Source organism: Neoarius graeffei, chromosome 15 (assembly GCF_027579695.1).
Source record: "Neoarius graeffei isolate fNeoGra1 chromosome 15, fNeoGra1.pri, whole genome shotgun sequence".
Classification (NCBI taxonomy): domain Eukaryota; kingdom Metazoa; phylum Chordata; class Actinopteri; order Siluriformes; family Ariidae; genus Neoarius; species Neoarius graeffei.
Genome location: NC_083583.1, coordinates 66,088,613 through 66,109,722, shown reverse-complemented (window position 1 = coordinate 66,109,722; position 21,110 = coordinate 66,088,613). Strand labels below are relative to the sequence as shown.

The window sequence follows — 21,110 nt, the reverse complement described above, 5'->3', positions numbered from 1 at the left end:
AAATATTTTTCACAAATATTATACTGAGGAATATACTATATAAAATCTATGATTGATACAGCTTGCATATTTGAGACATTGGATTGTAAACTCGCAGCATAGGTGCAGACGCTGGTCTGCATCACAGAAGGAGACATTCACAGAGCCGAGAGAAGTGCTTGCTGTTTATAACAGCACCCTTATTAATAATGGATGGTAACAGCGTGAATCTGTTGGGAACAGAGAATAAAGAGGACAGAACCATGTGTGTGTGGAGCAGATCAATTTCCTGTCCACACATTATCCACAGAAATCATGGTGGCTGTGTGTTGCAGCTGATAATACGATCAAATCTGTCAAAACAGCAAGCAAACCAGACGTCAGGTCTTTTGTCTCACAAACATCATTAAGAGAATTTGCTGAATTGAACTGCGATGTACAGAAGATGCCATGCCTCAGCGAAAGTGTGCGATATTTACTGAGCATCTTCGCTATCATTAGCATCTTCCGTCCATCGCCATGGAGACCATGATCTCATGTGTACTCATAACAGTCATATTTACACTGCAGAGGCATGTTATTCACGGTATATGATGCACAGTTTAGTAGTGCACATCACCATGCTGTAAACATGAAAATTCAGGTTACACATGAAAATTCCTTTCAACTCAGTATAGCACATTTCAGCCATTTCTTCATTTCTCTCAGGTCTGCTAGTCTGGGCTAATTTTAGCACACACAAGACAAAACTTGCTGCATTATTCAGAAATCAGTGCAGCGTTCTGATTGACCTATTTCCTGCTAGAGACACATTCATCCTGGCATCTGCACTGAACACACAAGGGGAGTGAAATCGAATTTAGTGGTGTACTTATTGGATCTTATTCTCAGTTTTATTTTAGTGGTTGATAAAACTGCATGTGCTAATGCCTTGTGCACCAATTTGAGCTATTATGTATCAATGTTATGTAGACATGTAACAATATATCATCCAATATATATTGGATCGTAGTACAAATTTATGACTATTCAAATTGATGAAATAAAAAATGAACAGAGCGGCGGCTACAATTATTGACACCTTAATGAGCTTTTGGCCGTTGCAAAAGTAGAAAAGACTTTCAATACATAAATTGTGCATGAGTTACTCAGACTTCCACTGGGAAAAAAATGAGATGATTCCCGATTACGTAGCGTATCAGATCATGTGACACCGTTCCACAATTATCGACACCTTTGTCCACAGTTATCGACACTGTTCCACAATGATCGACATCCAGATAATTATTTATTTTAAAAAATGGTATTTGGTATTAAGTTAACAAAACATAGTTTATATTTAAATTTTGTTTTACATAGACTCGTATTTAGTACAAAATATCTTTTATATAAATAGATCGATGTCGGTGCTAACGTAAATGAGGAAGTAATTCTAATCTTTGGAAACAAATGAACTGATAATGTTTAACCTGTCAGAAAATCTTTTTGTTCCACTTTCTACCCACTTTCTAAGTATTTTTGTAGATCACATTTTGTTAATCATTCATTGTTGTTTGTATTAATTTCTAGTTTTGTAGTTTACCAATAAATGTCAACAAGCAATTGACATTGTAACCACATGAAAATCCAGGTCAAAGGTCGCATGTCGGTCCTTGAACTTTATAACTTTATATTTTTCCATCTAAAAATATAAAATGTCTCCTGATATTGTAATATGTGGTAGATATTTACAACAAACTGCAAAAGAATATTTTCTGAATGGAATAGAAAAATCTGAATATTTCAAGCATGTAATTTTTTATATGCTAGGAATTTAATTCTAGTCTAATTCTATTTATTGCAATTGGATTCCACTCTGCCAACACTGTTTACAGTGCGGGTGGGGAGCTGTTGACCTCGACTGGGGACATTGTCGGGCGGTGGAAGGAATACTTTGAGGATCTCCTCAATCCCACCGTCATGTCTTCCACTGAGGAGACTGAGGCTGATGACTCAGAGGTGGACTTGTCCATTACCCAAGCCGAAGTCACTGAGGTGGTTTGCAAGCTCCTCGGTGGCAAGGCACCGGGGGTGGATGAGATCCGCCCTGAGTATCTCAAGTCTCTGGATGTTGTGGGGCTGTCTTGGTTGACACGCCTCTGCAACATCGCGTGGCGGTCAGGGACAGTGCCTCTGGAGTGGCAGACTGGGGTGGTGGTCCCTCTTTTTAAGAAAGGGGACCGGAGAGTGTGCCCCAATTATAGGGGAATCACACTTCTCAGCCTCCCAGGGAAGGTTTACTCCAGGGTACTGGAGAGGAGAATTCGACCAATAGTCGAACCTCGGATCCAGGAGGAACAATGCGGTTTTCGTCCTGGTCGCGGAACACTGGACCAGCTCTATACCCTTCATAGGGTGCTCGAGGGTTCATGGGAGTTTGCCCAACCAGTCCACATGTGCTTTGTGGATCTGGAGAAGGCATTCGACCGTGTCCCCCGTAGTATTCTGTGGGGGGTGCTTCGGGAGTATGGGGTTCGGGGCTCTTTGCTAAGGGCTGTCCGGTCCCTGTACGAACGGAGCAGGAGTCTGGTTCGCATTGCCGGCAGTAAGTCAGACCTGTTCCCAGTGCATGTTGGACTCCGGCAGGGCTGCCCTTTGTCACCGGTTCTGTTCATAATTTTTATGGACAGAATTTCTAGGCGCAGCCAGGGGCCAGAAGGAATCCTGTTTGGGAACCACAGGATTTCATCTCTGCTTTTTGCGGATGATGTTGTCCTGTTGGCTTCTTCAAACCAGGACCTTCAGCATGCACTGGGGCGGTTTGCAGTCGAGTGTGAAGCGGCTGGGATGAGAATCAGCACCTCCAAGTCCGAGGCCATGGTTCTCGACCGGAAAAGGGTGGCTTGCCCTCTCCAGGTTGGTGGAGAAGTTCTGCCTCAAGTGGAGGAGTTTAAGTATCTCGGGATCTTGTTCACGAGTGAGGGAAGGATGGAGCGTGAGATCGACAGGCGGATCGGTGCAGCCTCCGCAGTGATGCGGTCGCTTTACCGGTCCGTTGTGGTGAAGAAGGAGCTGAGCCAAAAGGCGAAGCTCTCAATTTACCGGTCGATCTACGTTCCGACTCTCACCTATGGTCATGAGCTTTGGGTAATGACAGAAAGGACAAGATCGCGGATACAAGCGGCCGAAATGAGTTTCCTTCGCAGGGTGGCTGGGCGCTCCCTTAGAGATAGGGTGAGAAGCACAGTCACTCGGGAGGAGCTCGGAGTAGAGCCGCTGCTGCTCCACATCGAGAGGAATCAGCTGAGGTGGCTCGGGCATCTTTTTCGGATGCCTCCTGGACGCCTCCCTGGGGAGGTGTTCCAGGCATGTCCCCCCGGGAGGAGGCCCCGGGGAAGACCCAGGACACGCTGGAGGGACTATGTCTCTCGGCTGGCCTGGGAACGCCTCGGTGTTCTTCCCGAGGAGCTGGCCGAGGTGTCTGGGGAAAGGGAAGTTTGGGCTTCCCTGCTTAGACTGCTGCCTCCGCGACCCGGTCCCGGATAAAGCGGAAGAAGACGAGACGAGGCAATTGGATTCCAAATACTCTGTAAACATTCCTTTCTGTTATGAATCAGAAAAAAATATTCTTATAAATCACAGCACTTTTAATTTTTTAAAGTTCTTCATCTACTTCAACAATGTTACACAAAGATTGATCCATAACAGTTGTAAATATCACTTAATTCCACAGGGTGTCGATAATGGTGGGCACCGGTGGAAGTGATCACTATTATCGACACCTCACGTGACTTCTCAAACGCACGTTTAGACACAAAATGGTGACTGTCAAATGAAAGAGTAAGAAACAAAGTAGGTTTTGACAAGGAGATCATGAAATATTGGTGAATTTGATCAGTAAAAACATGTCCATGATCTTTCCACCATGCTTAGCTGCGCTGAAAACCTCCGGGTTTTCCTCAAATTGCTGATCGTACTGAAAAAAATTCCATCTCAGGTAATGAGCTGTGCCATCAGATTACACGATCAAAGGGTGAGGGGGGTCTTCCAGTTGATTAATTAACCAATAATAATTGTTGTAACTGAAATTTGCCTTTGTAAAATTGTTTTTTATTGGTAAATCTGAAAAGGTGTTGATAATTATGGACTGTCGATTGTAGCCGCCGCTCTAGTGATTATTATCAGGCTGTATAATCTCTTAGTTTTTCCTAAATGTAATTGTGTTGTTTAGACAGCAGAGGGCATATGCATGACTTCACCCTAGGTGGAAGTAACACAGCTCTAATACTGCAAAAACACAAGAAAGGAGAACTAAAATGGGAGAGCTGTTGTGTGATTGTCTGTACAAACAGAAATCAGAGCTCTCTTTTTACAGACTGCTAAAAGCTAAAGAAAAGAGAAGCAAATAGAGGTACAAATGTTCATACAAATGTTCATAAATGTTTATTAAGAAAAGGCCTATTTGTTATTAACTTTGTCATTTTTATTAAAATAAATATTTTAGTTAATAGGCTATTATATTTTACTCCAACCTTTACAAATGTGGGTAAATAATTACTGTTGGTTATTTAAGTTTTTTTATTTAACAAAAATAATATTTGAGAAAGAATAGTAAAATAAATGTTTCAAATTTTTTGATAATAACATTTTCTTCATTTATTTATTTTTTTTTAAATATCATGGGGAAAATCAAATCCTGAATTGAATTTTGTGAATCACATCGAGTCGTGAAGTGGGTGAATCATTACATGCCTAATGTTATGCAAGATTTTCTAAACTGGATTAGTTTTTGTTAACACAATCTCATATGACCGTAAAATGAGCATTTGAAAAGTGCCATCTTTGAAATGATTGTACAGCTCAGTATCATGCTTATTAGCGCACCACCATTTATCTCAGACATTCAGCAAATCCAGGTTCACTCCATGCATTTTAAATTCCATTGACCTGCTCATGACCCATCTTGAGTCACTAACGATTTAAAAAATATTGTTACTTGACAAACAAGGACATTTTCATTTCATTTTTAGATGTTGCGCAATTGTGGGTCAGCAGACCCCTGACCCACTCAGCTTGTATTCACTATTACTCCACTTAGAGGTCAAAATTGGGAAATGTGCCCCATATGGGCACTCCCCCCCACCCCCCATGCTCGCTGTATGGACAAGGTGGCACAAACAGGACAATTAATATTTTGATTTAGGCACTGCCTAAAATCGGAGCTGCCATCTGTTTCTGGGTTGTAGAATTTTCTTATATCATAGCCAGCCTCTTTTGTTTTATATCGAGAATCGCCAAAAAAATTAAAAATAAAAATTCAGGCATGACACGTGCGCGTTGTGCATGGAGATTGTCCCACCATGACTGGGTTGCCTGTGATGGCAGGCATGTGAGTACACGACACACGGCGACGTCGGGCAACAACAGTGACAAGTTACTCACTACTATACTGTCCCAACTACTACTCACACTTCACTACTCACTTCACTAGTTGTTGGGTTTTCTGTGGTGGCAGGCATGCACACACAGGACCGAAACCATCAGAAAACAACTCAATGGGTTACTTTATGTATCCACACAATATGCCTATGGGGCTCTGCTCGCACAGGCTGGAGCTCCGCTAACACTGGCCACTTGGCGTTGTGTATTACTGGTAATTACTATAACACTGGCCACTACGTGGTGTGTATGACTGGGGATAGATTAGGGATAAAATTAGCTCATGTTTTAAGTCGTTCAAATTCTGTAAAGCTGCTTTATGACAATGTTTATTGTTAAAAGCGCTATACAAATAAACTTGACTTGACTTAATTACTAACACTGGCCACTAGGTGGTGTTTAGGACTGGTAATTACTAACACTGGCCACTAGGCGGTGTTTAGGACTGGTAATTACTAACACTGGCCACTAGGCGGTGTTTAGGACTGGTAATTACTAACACTGTCCACGAGGCGGTGTTTAGGACTGATAATTACTAACACTGGCCACTAGGTGGTGTTTAGGACTGATAATTACTAACACTGGCCTCTAGGCAGTGCGTATGACTGGTAATTACTAAAACTGGCCACTAGGTGGTGTTTTAGGACTGATAATTACTAACACTGGCCACTAGGCGGTGTGTATGATTGGTAATTACTAACACTGGCCACTAGGTAGTGTTTAGGACTGGTAATTACTAACACTGGCCACTAGGTGGTGTGTATGACTGGTAATTACTAACACTGGCCACTAGGTAGTGTTTAGGACTGGTAATTACTAACACTGGCCACTAGGCGGTGTTTAGGACTGGTAATTATTAACACTAGTATGGTGGCAGGGCGGCACGGTGGTGTAGTGGTTAGCGCTGTCGCCTCACAGCAAGAAGGTCCGGATTTGAGCCCTGTGGCCGGCGAGGGCCTTTCTGTGTGGAGTTTGCATGTTCTCCCCGTGTCCGCGTGGGTTTCCTCCGGGTGCTTCGGTTTCCCCCACAGTCCAAAGACATGCAGGTTAGGTTAACTGGTGACTCTAAATTGACCGTAGGTGTGAATGTGAGTGTGAATGGTTGTCTGTGTCTATGTGTCAGCCCTGTGATGACCTGGTGACTTGTCCAGGGTGTACCCCGCCTTTCGCCCGTAGTCAGCTGGGATAGGCTCCAGCTCGCCTGCGACCCTGTAGAACAGGATAAAGCGGCTAGAGATAATGAGATGAGATGAGATCAGATAAGATGAGATGCTAGAAAGTGGACAAGGGGCAGGCGGGGGGGATGGGGTGGGGTCGGGCTGAAGAGGGGACAGCATGGCGAGGGTGTGTGTGTGTGGATGTGTGACGTAGCAGTTGCTCAGTGAGTCTTGATCAGTATGTATTTTAAAATGAGTGCCGTTTCATAGACTCTCGCTGGAGGAGATGGGCCACCCACCTCTGCTTAGAGAGTGTTAACATCCTTTTTTTTAAAATAAAATTTTCATGATGTAGAGAAGCACCAAATGGTCGACTCTACATTAGCATCGGCCTTGCAAGGTTCAGGATGATTTTAACTGGTAGATGGTGTTTTGAGCCATTTTCAACCCAAAAAATGCCGATTTTTATTAAAATGCTACATTTAAATAATATTGGCTGGTTTTACGTGGTCTATCAGATATATTCCATTCAGCTAGCATGATATTGAACGAGTCAAAGACGAACTGAATGGAATATATCTGATAGACCATGAAAAAAAGCCAGCCATTTATTATTATTATTATACATACACACTCTTCATGTCAGAATTCTCGAAGGCCAACGCTAGCTTACTCGGTGCTGTTACCACACCAGTCCGGTTAGCTTCCACCCGGCATAGCAGTAGCTTACCCGCAGCTCGGTGCTGTTAGCACAGCAGTCCAGTTAGCTTCCACCCGGCATAGCAGCTTACCCACAACTCAGTGCTATTAGTGTGGCAGTCCAGTTAGCTTCCACCTGGCATAGCAGTAGCATTAGCAAAGGCTGACGCTAGCTTACCCGCAACTCAGTGCTGTTAACACGGCAGTCCAGTTACCTTCCACCCGGCATAGCAATACTGTTCGCGAAGGCCAATGCTAGCTTAACCGCGACTCGGTGCTGTTAGCGCAACAGTCCAGTCACCTTCCAGCTGGCATAGCAATAGTGTTAGAGAAGGCCAGTGCTAGCTTACCCGTGACTCGGTGCTGTTAGCCCAGCAGTCTAATTACCTTTCAGCCAGTGTAGTGTTAGTGAAGGCCAACACTAGCGCAATCAAGCCAGATATTATTATTATTTTCCCTGTGTAATTTACTTAGTTACTTTTAAAATCAACATCAACAGCTACACACAATGGAGCAACCTGGCAGCCAAAATTCTCTCAAAATCTTCCGTTTTTAAAGAAGCAAACCTGGTGGCCATGTTTGTTTGCAAATTGTCACTGTCGCTCGCTAATGCAGAAGTTTTACGTCTCCGATGTGTGATGTCATGTTGTCTTGACAACATGCAATATTGTAACAATATTGCACACTCATTCTCCATTACCGGTAGGTAGAGTGGTGTAATACACATAGGATAAGTGATATGCTAACAATATTGCATACTATCAATAAACCCGCAAGAAGGGAATAGAACACATTTTTATTCCATGGAAAAAGTGGCCCGTATGTAAAATAATTGTCAGTATTAACACCAGCACTGATGTGTTTCATCACAGTACAGTCATATCATTTAGTTTACAGCTCCAAAACAAATTTAAGTGTGCAGTACCATTTTAATACCAAGGTTACCAGATTGGGCTAGTTTAATTATATTTAATAAAGCTCAATAAATAGAAAAGTGTAAATTCAGACAGTGTGTTCTGTTGTGAGATATAATTGCAAAGACTGCGAGAAGGAAATGGGGCATATGGACTGAATGATGTCTGTACAGCAGACATACAGCACTGTGCAAAAGTCTTGGGAGCCTGATTTGTTTTTCATACAAACTTTGTTATAGATTTCTATTTTATGACTTCTACATTATCGAGTTAGTACAAAAACATTTTAGAGTTCCAAACATTCGTTCATTTTCCAGTACTAAATTAAATGTTACAGGAAAAAAAGGTTGGATCTGAGCAGCATATTACATAAGAGAGCACTTTTCAGATTAAAAAAGAAAACATAACGAAGGCTGCTGGGTTTTGGGGCAAAATTAAGAGGCAAGTTTGACAGTCAAAATGTCCAGAAGAACTGTGGTATTATAGTATTTTTTAATGTTGAAACATTTCATTTAATTATTTTTAAGCCATTTTTGGTTGGCAGCATTTATTTACATGTGCCTAAGACTTTTGCATCGTACTGTATGTGCAAAATGCTTGTTCCAGGCTCAAAGGCAAAGAAAAAAGAAACCTCAACATTTCCCGATTCCTAAATCTTTGGACTAGTTTTAGGTATTTTGTGTGGTTTTTGTGGTATAGTTTCCTGAAACCTGTCAGCGCTGGTTTAATGATATTAACTTGAACGAGGAACGATAAGCAGCTACAGATAATGGATGGATGGAACATATCAAGGAATCTCTAAACCTGCTGCTAGACTGTATGGTGAATGACTGGATGTTGTTGACTCTCAATTGCCTATTCCAGCATTACTCCAAAAAAAAAAAAAACCTCACTAGATAGTAACCTATAGCATAAGTTGAGTATGAAAGCCTCTCGATTTAATTTTGTTTGAGGCTGTGTCGTTATTAATGTCATCCTGTAACATAAAAATCAATGGTCACAAGCTGCTGCTGGTATCGGTTTAGATCCGTGCAACAGTGAATTAAATTACATTTCAGTGACTGTTAACTGGGATTGTTAACAGACTCTGCACTTGATTTATGATGAAAATGTAGAAGCAGAGCTTAGATTTTCATTATGAAAGTAGACTATACAGCTTGCTTATTACAAAAGATGTGCTGTTGTCAGGCTATTAATTATCAAATTAATTGAATCATGTGTGTTGAGAAAAAGGAAAATAATAATGTGCGTAAGACGGGGGACCTCCAGGACCAGGATTAGGAACCTGCGATATATACAATAAATGTTTTGTAGAAGCAGTGCTCCAAATTTCCGACTATGACTTTATGAGTTATCCCTTCCCCTCAGGCTTTAGCATCTTGTTGTGAGAGCCCCGGGTTTCTTAAAGGGCCGCCACGCTCAGAAAACTGATATTTTATATTGATGGACTTAATAAGGTGGCTGAGACATTGCCATGGCAACGCTCAGGAGGTAGGCGACTGGTGTTGGGGCGTGTGTGGGGACTTATTGCTCTGCCTGTGGCAGATATCTAAAATGCTGAGTGCAGTGTCAGCCTCATTCCTATCATACTTGCTCAATTTAAAAAAAATAATAAAAATACAGCGGGACATAATTTTCTGGTCTTATAGCAGTGTCAGCATTCACCATTACTCACAAAGACATTGCTAACTCAGCTAGAGCTCCTTTTAACAGTATATAGTCAACTCTAGAATTGTTGGCACTAGCCATGAAAATGAATAACATGCAATAAGTGATATATTGAACTTAAACATTGTGACACTGTATAGTTTTATTTTAACATATTTTTCTTTCAAGTGCAACGTATTTATTTCTTCTTCTTCTTCTTCTTGGCAGCCCTGGAATTAACATTTGGCACAGTGATAATAAGATAATAGGAAGATAATAAGATTTTTCTGTAGCAACTAACAAGGTTGGGTCTTAGACCTTTTCCATCTGGTCTGCTTCATGCTTTTTTATATTCTCTGCTTTGTGCATATAAAATCCATTCTTCAATTTTGACCTTGCTTTGGTTATAAGGTTCAAATATGACACCTGCAGTGGGCCTTGCAAAACCCTGATTTTATATTTGCAGCACCTATTTCTGCATTGTTTAGGATCTTTATAGTTATAGAACTATATCTATATTCAAACCTTAACCTCCTAGCAGAAGCAACCAGATTTTGCATTAAAATATCCCGGTACTTGATGCCATCAGTCTTGAAACAGCACAAAAAGGAAAGACAATCACCTACCCTGTATATCTATACTTTACAGTGGATATCAAGTGTTTTTCCCTGTGTGCAGTCCCTTTTTTTGTGACTTGCTCTCAGAAAGAGCCTTTTTTTATATCAACACGTGTAAACATTTCAGGTCTTCTCTTCCACTCTTATAATCATCATCAAACTTCATCAGCAGCAACATCATTGTTTCTGGTGACACTCATATATATTGCCTGGCCTAAAAAAAAGTCTTAATTTGGATTTAAATAAGTGATACTTAAGAGCCTTTGACTGGATAATTACTGCAGTGATTAATGTGTTGGGCGGCACGGTGGTGTAGTGGTTAGCGCTGTCACCTCACAGCAAGAAGGTCCGGGTTCGAGCCCTGTGGCCGGCGAGGGCCTTTCTGTGTGGAGTTTGCATGTTCTCCCCGTGTCCGCGTGGGTTTCCTCCGGGTGCTCCAGTTTCCCCCACAGTCCAAAGACATGCAGGTTAGGTTAACTGGTGACTCTAAATTGACCGTAGGTGTGAATGGTTGTCTGTGTCTATGTGTCAGCCCTGAGATGACCTGGCGACTTGTCCAGGGTGTACCCTGCCTTTCTCCCGTAGTCAGCTGGGATAGGCTCCAGCTTGCCTGTGACCCTGTAGAACAGGATAAAGTGGCTAGAGATGATGAGATGTTTCAGTTGGTGAAAATCCTTTTAACTCTAACTGATGCAGTGAGTAGCTTCTGATTTTTTTTAAACAACTATTTCAGAAGGACGTACCCTATGGTAGTGGAAAAGATGTCACTGTGTTTCAGAAAGGTCAAATTATTGTCCTGCATCAAGCAAAGAAAACAACTTAGGAGATTACTGAAATGACTGGAATTTGGTTAAGAACTGTCCAACGCATTATTAAAACCTGGAAGGATCATGGTAAACTGTCAACTTCGTGGAAACAATGTGGTTGGAAAAAGATCCTGACTGACTATGATCAGAGATCACTTAAACGCTTGGTGAAGTCGAATTTTAAGAAATCAACAGTAGAACTCATGGCTATGTGAAAGTAAGAACTTTTCCACACACCCAATGTGATGAGAACTCACAGGATTGGGACTAAACAGCTGTGTGTCCACTTGTTAGTGAGGCTAATCAGGAGAAAAGGCTTCAGTTTGCTAGGGAGCATAAAGATTGGACTCTGGAGCAATGGAAAAAGGTCATATGGTCTGATGAGTCTAGAATGACCCTTTTCCTGAGTGATGGGTGTGTCAGGGTAAGAAGGGAAACGCATGAAGTGATGCATCCATCATGCGTTGTGGCCACTATACAAGCCTCTGGAGGCAGTGTGATCATCTGGGGTTGCTTCAGTTGATCAGATCGAGGCTCAGCAACATTATGTGGCAATAAAATGAAGTCAGCTGACGACCTGAATGTACTGAATGACCAGATCATCACATCAATGGAATTTTTTTTTCAACTTAGAGCTCAAATTGTGAAAGAGGGGTTCAGGAAGGATGAGGAATCATTTTCACACATCAACTGGCCACCACAGAGGCCACCATAACCCCATTGAGAATCTTTGGAATGTGCTGTAGAAGACTTTACGGAGTGGTTTGACTCACCCATCCTCAATACAAGATCTTTGTGAAAAATTAATGCAACTCTGGATGGAAATAAATGTTATAAAATTGTATAAGATTGCTGAAGCAATGCCAAGGTGAATGCACACCATAATCAAGACTAATGAAATATTAGAGTGTGCAATTTTTGTTTTGGCTGGGTAGTGTATGATAATATACAGTACATCGAGAGGCAAATAAGTGTATGGATACTTGTGTTTTTGATAATACAATGCATATGTCCACTGTGGATACAAATCTACACACACAATGTCTTTTTTGACTTTGTACTTATAAGTATGAACACTTTTTTTATACATAACAGTGATGTGTTAAAAATAAAAATGGGGGAAAGTATTCAGACATTCGGATGAGGGGAAATATTCAGACACTACAAATTAATTAAATTAACAAAATTAGTATTTTGTTGCAAAGCTGTTGTTGGCATCTCCATCTACAGTAGTATCTACATCTTACAAACATTGAAAGTAAGAAATAATTAGCTTTTTGCAAAATTGTGGTTCAATTTTGGCTCATTCCTCTTGGCAAATTGTCTTCAAATCTCCAAGCTTGAAGTCAGGAGATTGGTGAGGCCATGCATGCACCTTCAACTTCTTTTTTGGAAACCAGTCTTGAGTTAATTTGGCTGTATGTTTGGAGTTGTTGTTCAAATATCCATCTTCACCCCAGATTCAATTTCTTTGCTGATGAGATTAAATTCTCCTCTATGTACGTCCCAGTACATCACTCCATTCATGATTCCTTCTATGATGTGTAATGCTCCAGTACTGTTTACAGAGAAGCAGCTCCATATCATGATGCTCCCACCCCCATGCTTCACTATGGGTATGGTGTTCATGGGATCATTCACTCAACCCTTCTTTCTCCAAACCTGACGGGCTGAATTATTGCCAGAGTGTCCATTTTTGTTTCATCTGATCAGAGTATATTGTTCCCAAAGATTTGTCTAAATGCTCATATGATAATTTAAGACTCGCATCTGTATGCTTTTTATTTTTCTCAGAGGAATTTTGCATGAAGGTTATTTTTTTTCCTCTGTCACTGTTCTATCTACTGCTTTCAGTCCATCCTGAAATCCTGTTAATTTGTGTTCAGTAATAAATTACATAACTTTTGAGCTGTTGGGGGATCAAATTGAAATATATCCTGATTACACAACATGTGATTTATTTTACAAAAGGTTTTAATGGCCTGTATTTCATTCATGTAGTAACAGGTTTGTACTGTTCTTGTCTCTTAATGATGAACCCTTGATACTGACTCAACATTGTCTGTCATGCCTTATGTATTAACACATTACTATTGTTTTCTGTTTAGAAGAGCAAGAAAAACTTCTGGAATTAGACTTGGAACTAGACTTGTTTTAGAAAAATAAATTGACTAATTGACTTTTTTGATAGTCTGGATTTCTTTGAGAAAATAAAAATCGGATTAAAACAGGTCACATGGAAAGAATGTTCACAGTGATGTGTTATAACTGGTTACATTATGTAGGGAAGCCATGGCCTAATGATTAGAGAAGCAGCTTTGGGAACAAAAGGTCACTGGTTCAATTCCCTGGAGTAGCAGGAATGGCTGAAGCGCCCTTGAGCAAGGCGCCTAACTCCCAACTGTGATCCAAGCTGCTTTGGATATGTTGTATGTTGCTCTGGATAAGAGCATCTGTGAAATGCCTGTAATGTAGTATGTTCTTTTTATATTGTGTCTTTTATGTGTCCTCTTATTTTGGAGGTCATTGTCACTGCAGGAGAAACTATTTCTGAGATATTAGTACTTGTTTGCAGAAAAACAAGAAATAGCTGAGTTTATTTACACCAGATCAGCATGCAATTCTCAATATTGTACTCATCATTCTCACTTCTCTCAGTGTAGCGCTTCCTATAAATTACATCTCAGCTGAATGCCACAGCACTGTGTGCTAAACAAGACTTATCTAATTTCACTTAGCCTTCATTTAGTTTCATTTAGCGTTCTGTCTGCCAGTACCCGCTGGGCCCCTGAGAAAACAGACAGATTTTTAATTTGTGGTGGAAGTGTGGTGGAGGGGGAGGTGGGGCTTACGTATTGCACCCATGAGTAATGATGGATGTGGAAAGATGTAATGATAAGTGGTAAAGCGCCTCATAATTTGTAATGATAAATCAAGGGCAGCATCATAGATATACACTGTGCAAAAGTCTTAAGCACCCTATTTTTTCCTCATACAAACTATAGAGTTCTATTTTATGACTTCTACATTATCGAGTCAGTACAAAAACATTTTAGAGTTCCAAACATTTGTTCATTTTCCAGCACAAAATGAAATCCATCCATTATCTGTAGCCGCTTATCCTGTACAGGGTCGCAGGTAAGCTAGAGCCTATCCCCGCTGACTATGGGTGAGAGGCAGGGTACACCCTGGACAAGTCGCCAGGGTGTAGGCTAAACAGGATAAAGCGGCTACGGATGATGAGATGAGACTACAATTTGGTGCACAAGTTTTAGTTTTCTAAAATCAACACAGGGTCAAAATTATACATACTGGGTCAAAAATATACATACAGCACACCTAATATTTGGGTAAAATGTCTCTTTGCAAGATTCACCTTGATCAAACATTTTTGTTTATCATGAACAAGCTTCTGGCAGAATTCTGGTTGGATATTTCATGACTCTTCATGGTACAATTGGTAGAGTTCAATTAATTTTTTTTTCTTGGCATGGACTTGACTTATAAGCACGGTCCATATATTTTCAATAGGGTTGAAGTCAGGACTTGTTTGAAGCTTAATGTTAGCCTGCTTTATCCTCCACAGCCAGCTCTGATGCGTTTTGGAGTTCATTGTCTTGTTGTAAATCCCAAGTCACAAGTCGTGTTCATGTTTCTGATGGTTTATGCTGAAGAATTCTGAGGTAGTCCTCCTTCATTATTCCATCCACTTTGTGCAATGAACCAGATCCACTGGCAGCAGAGCAGCCCCAGAGCATGATGATCCTACCACCTCCACCAGTTGGTACAGTGTTCCTCTGTACATGGTGGTCATTGTGGCCAAACAACTCAATCTTTGTCTCATCTGACCATACAGCTATCCTCCAGAAGGCTTTTTCTTTGTCTGTGTGGTCAGCTTCAAACTTTAGTTAAGCTTGAAGGTGTCAGTTTTGGAGCAGGGGGTTATTTCTTAGATAGCAGCCTCTTAGTCCTTTGGGATGAACTGGAACTCACTGAAGTGTAGACAATGATCCATCAGCTTCCAGTTCATGGCAGGGCTGTGCCATGGTGGTTCCTGACCATCCAAACCAATTTCCTTTCAGTTTGGGTTTTCTTGAAGCAAAGTGGCTTGGAAAAGTGACTACACCTCATAATAACTTGCATACAATTGTTTGAACTGATCTTGGAATTTGCAGTTGTTTAGAAATGGCTCTGTGGCAGTTCTTACGGAGGGGTGGAGCACAGAGGACGGCAGGACAGAGATCAGGTTCAACAAATCGTTTTATTGTTACACTTTTCAGTGAACACTATGTTGGGCACAGACACGCGCACACACACATCAGGTGTCTGGTTCGGGAGAGATCTCCTCTGCTCTCGCTCTCCCTCCCTAAATAGGGCGCGGTCACTGGGAAGACACACAAACACAGGTTAATTGCTCTCAGGTGTAGTGATTCTGCCACTCACCTTCCCTGACTCCGCCCTCCTGTCACAGACCGGCGCTTGACCACGCCCCCGCTGCCACATACCCCCACCGCCCGACTCAGGCCGGGCAGCCGTCCGGCCCGCAGCCGACTCCCCCCCCCTTGACGGGACAGGAAGTCTGCCACGACCATCTGTGCCCCCGGCCTGTGGACCACCTTGAAATTAAAGGGTTGGAGTGCCAGATACCAACGGGTGATCCGCGCGTTGGCATCTTTCATGCGGTGGAGCCACTGGAGGGGCGCGTGGTCCGAACAGAGGGTGAAAGGGCGCCCCAGCAGGTAATAACGGAGGGCGAGGACTGCCCACTTGATCGCCAGACACTCCTTTTCAATGGTGCTGTAGCGCCCCTCACGCACTGACAGCTTCCTACTGATGGACAGGATGGGGTGGTCCTCCCCCTCCACCTCCTGGGACAAAACTGCCCCCAGCCCTCTGTCCGACACATCGGTCTGTAACACAAAAGGAAGAGAAAAGTCAGGGGAGTGTAAAAGTGGCCCCCCACACAGTGCAGCCTTTACCTCTGAAAAAGCCCGCTGGCATTGCTCCGTCCACTGGACCGGATCTGGTGCCCCCTTTTTAGTGAGATCAGTCAGCGGGCTGGTGACGTCCGAATAATTAGGGATAAACCTACGGTAATAGCCAGCCAGCCCCAGGAACTGTCTCACCCCCTTTTTGGTCTTGGGCCTCGGGCAGGTCGCAATTGCTGCCGTCTTATTAATTTGGGGACGCACCTGCCCGTTGCCCAAGTGGAAGCCCAGATACCGTACTTCCACCCGCCCAATCGCACACTTCTTTGGGTTAGCTGTGAGCCCCGCTCGCCTCAGCGACCTAAGGACGGCCCTCAGATGTTCAAGGTGCCTCGGCCAGTCATTACTATAGATGATTATATCATCTAGATACGCGGCCGCATAGGTGGCGTGGGGGCGGAGGACCCTATCCATCAGCCGCTGAAACGTCACGGGTGCCCCAAACAGCCCAAACGGAAGTGTGACGAATTGGTGTAAACCAAACGGTGTGGAAAAGGCCGTTTTTTCTCGGGATAGTGGAGTCAAGGGGATCTGCCAATATCCCTTCGTCAAATCCAGTGTCGAATAAAAGTGAGCCGTGCCTAGTCGATCGAGCAACTCATCAATACGAGGCATTGGGTACGTGTCGAATTTAGACACCGCGTTGACTTTTCTATAGTCCACACAGAACCGGGACGACCCGTCGACCTTGGGTACCAAGACCACCGGGCTGCTCCAGTCACTGTGGGACTCCTCGACGATGCCCATTTTGAGCATGGTCTCAAGTTCTTCCCGAACCACCTTTTTTTTGTGTTCGGGTAGCCTGTAAGGGCGGCTATGCACTACCACCCCCGGGGGCGTCTCTATGTGGTGCTCTATGAGGTTAGTGCGACCAGGCAGGGGCGAGAACACATCCGAAAATTCAGTCTGCAACTGGGCGACCTCCATGAGTTGGGTCGGGGAGAGGTGGTCTCCACAGGGGACTGGAGAGGTACGTGATGCCAATGTCCCTTTTTGAACCTCCGGCCCCAGCTCTGCCTTCTCCGGAACCACCGACACCAACGCCACGGGGACCTCCTCGTTCCAGAGTTTAAGCAGATTGAGGTGGTAAATCTGTAGCACCCCACCCCTGTCCGTTCGCCTCACCTCATAGTCGACGTCCCCGACTCGCCGTGTGACCTCAAAGGGTCCTTGCCACTTGGCGATCAATTTGGAGCTCGACGTGGGCAACAGTACGAGTACCTTATCTCCCGGTGTGAACTCTCTAAGGCGCGTACCCTTGTTGTACAGGCGGGCTTGCCGTTCCTGGGCCTGCCGCAAATTCTCCTGAGTTAGGTGGGTGAGCGTGTGGAGTTTTGCGCGCAGGTCCATAACGTACTGAATTTCGTTCTTGCTTTGTGAAGGTCCCTCCTCCCAATTTTCCTGCAGCATGTCCAGGATGCCGCGCGGCTTACGCCCATATAATAATTCGAACGGGGAGAACCCCGTGGAGGCTTGGGGAACCTCTCGCACTGAGAACAACAAGGGTTCGAGCCACTTATCCCAATTACGTGCGTCCTCACTTACGAATTTTTTAATAATATTTTTGAGGGTGCGGTTGAACCGTTCCACTAAACCGTCTGTTTGTGGGTGATACACGCTGGTGCGGATTGGCTCCAATAACCCATACAGTTCGCGCAGTGTTCATGACATAAACGTAGTGCCTTGATCAGTCAGAATCTCTTTCAGGATTCCAACTCGGGAGATGACGCGGAAGAGCGCCTCTGCAATACAGCGTGCTGAGATATTGCGCAGAGGCACGGCTTCCGGGTATCGCGTTGCATAGTCCACCAGAACTAATATAAAGCGGTACCCTCGTGCTGACCGATCTAATGGCCCGACGAGATCCATTCCAATTCTCTCAAATGGGGTCTCGATTAATGGAAGAGGGCGCAAAGGCGCTTTTGGAATGGCCACTGGATTTACTAACTGGCATTCGCGGCATGTCGTACACCACCTATGGACATCGCCGCGAATCCCCGGCCAATAGAATCGGGCCATTATTCGGGTTAGTGTTTTATCCTGCCCCAAGTGTCCAGCCATGGGATTAAAGTGAGCCACCTGGAATACCAATTCCCGGCGGCTCTTTGGAATTAAAAGCTGCGTGACTCGCTCTTTAGTTTGAGTGTCCTGCGTCACTCGATATAATCTATCCTTCATAATCGCGAAGTAGGGGAAGGACGGGGTGGCGTTCGGCTGGAGCGTTTGACCATCGATTACTCTCACTTGGTCAAATGCATGCCGCAGAGTCTTGTCTCGCGACTGCTCTAATGGGAAATCCACGAGGGATTCCCCAATAGAGAGAGGAGGAGCCGGCGGCTCCTCACTCTGACGCGGAGATGACGTAGACGGCTCTGTGACAGCTGCTCCCGCCAAAGTGACACCGGGACCTCCCCCTGTCAAATGGCAGGACCCACTCTTTACTAGGCGTGTCATTAAACCCCGAAATCCCGGCCAATCAGTCCCCAGAATTAAAGAGTGGGTAAGGCGAGGATTAACCGCCGCCTTCACTATAAATTTTTCCCCTCTGAAAATAATGTGGACCGACACCAAAGGGTAGCGGTGAACATCCCCGTGCACACACAACACCTTCACCAACTTGTGCTCCCCCCAATGCCTCGTCTTGAACCAGGCTTTGGCGAATTGAGGTCTGATTACAACCAGAATCCACCAATGCCTGATATGTAGCCCCTTGGATACTCATCGGTATACGATACGCTCCGGCCCAATCGAGGGCGGCCTCTGGCGCGTCGGGGATCCAAACCACCGCGCCCACCTCCATCGCCGTGCACTGCTGTTGAAGGTGGCCCGGCTCCCCGCAGCGCCAGCAAACCGGCCCGGGCTTTCCCTCTGCACCGGTGATCTGGGGCTCACGCACCTGAGGTGGGGGAGAGACAGACACAGAAAGGAGAAACGGGAGGGCACCGCGGGTGCGGCGGGCCGGCTGGGGTGGTGCCGGCCCCCGCCTCCGTGGTGGGGGAACGGGGAGAGGACGGGACACAGGAGGAGGGGGAGAGAGAGAGAAGAGGAGAGAAGAGAAGATGCCATCTGCTGTCCTGCCGCCGGAACAGCCGCCAAATGGTCCTCCGCCAGCTCGACTGCCCGATCCAGCGACGCCGGGCGGTGGCACCGGACCCACTCCGCAGTTCCTGCCGGCAAGCGAGCGACGAACTGTTCCAGTACCACCTGGTCGATGATTCCCTCGGCGTCGCGGTTGTCGGCCCTCAGCCACCGCCAGCAGGCGTCCCGGAGCTGCTGGCCAAACGCGAACGGCCGGCCGACTTCCTCCAAGCGCAACGCGCGGAAGCGCTGGCGCTGCTGTTCTGGAGTGCGCTGCTGTTCTGGAGTGCGCCCCACGCGCTGGAGGACGGCCCGGCGGATGTCCGCGTAGGCCAGCCGGCTGTCGGCGGGGAGCTGTAGCGCGGCCAGCTGTGCCTCTCCCGATAGCAGGGGGAGGAGGCGCGCCGCGCACTGCTCCATCGGCCACCCCGAGGCTTCGGCGACTTGCTCGAAGAGCGTGATGAACGCCTCGGGGTCGTCCTGCGGGCCCATCTTGGTGACAGTGAGGGGAGACGGGCCCGCGGTCGGAGCGCTGGTGGACCCCGCCGACGCGAGGAGGTGCCGGAACGCCTCCCGATCTTCTTGTTGAGCCAACACCAGGGCCTCGAACCGCTTTTCTTGCTCCTTTCGGAGGTTGAGTAGCGCCTGGTGCTGGCGTTGCTGGGCCGTGGCGAGGGCGTGGACCAGTTCGGTGAACGGGGAGGACTCCATGGGGCTGTTAGGCTGCTGTGCTCCAATTTTCCCGGGTTTCGGCACCACTGTGGCAGTTCTTACGGAGGGGTGGAGCACAGAGGACGGCAGGACAGAGATCAGGTTCAACAAATCGTTTTATTGTTACACTTTTCAGTGAACACTATGTTGGGCACAGACACGCGCGCACACACACATCAGGTGTCTGGTTCGGGAGAGATCTCCTCTGCTCTCGCTCTCCCTCCCTAAATAGGGCGCGGTCACTGGGAAGACACACAAACACAGGTTAATTGCTCTCAGGTGTAGTGATTCTGCCACTCACCTTCCCTGACTCCGCCCTCCTGTCACAGACCGGCGCTTGACCACGCCCCCGCTGCCACAGGCTCCAAGAGACATTCCTGAGTTGTGTACATCTGCGATCCTTTTTCTCAGATCTGCACTGAGCTCCTTGGACTTTCCCATTGTATTGTGTGTTAGTCAATCCAATGAGTGCTGTAAGCAAACCCTTTTTCTGAAGGCACAGAGAAGCTACCTTCAGTCAATCATGATCACTAACAGGAAAAGAGACCTTGGCCTTGGCAAGATAAAAGAAATTTTGGAAGTTTCAGCACCTCTGAATTAATAATATAAGTGAGCATATGTAAATTTTTGACCCTGTATGTGTAATTTTGACCCTGTGTTGATTTCAGAAAACCCAAAGAAAATTCAAACTTGTGCACCAAATTCTAGTGTGTTTTTTTTTAAATTAAAGATGTATACTGTACAATCATTCTGCCACAGAAAAAGAACAGTTCAAATAAATTACTGAAAGCCCAAATATTGCCATGACATTCATATCCAAGATGACATTCATGTCACTGTATGTAAATGTCTGATCACAACTGTATATGGTTCTTCCACAAAGGTGGAAGCACACAATTGTACAAAATGTCTGTGTGCTATAGCATTACAGTTTCTCTTTACTGGAACTAAGAAGCCCAAACTTGTTCCAGCATGACAATGCCCCTGTGCACAAAGCAAGCTCCATGAAGACATGGTTTGCCAAGTTTGTAGTGGAGGAACTCAAGTGTCCTGCCCAGAGCCCTGACTGAACTCAACCCCACTGAACATCTTTGGG

General features: G+C 45.0%; 1 protein-coding gene across 4 annotated transcripts in view; it reads left to right on the top strand.

Moving 5' to 3' along the window:
* Nucleotides 1-21,110, top strand: part of camsap2a (calmodulin regulated spectrin-associated protein family, member 2a) — a 94,237-nt gene that overhangs the window by 33,116 nt on the left and 40,011 nt on the right. The window lies entirely within an intron of this gene.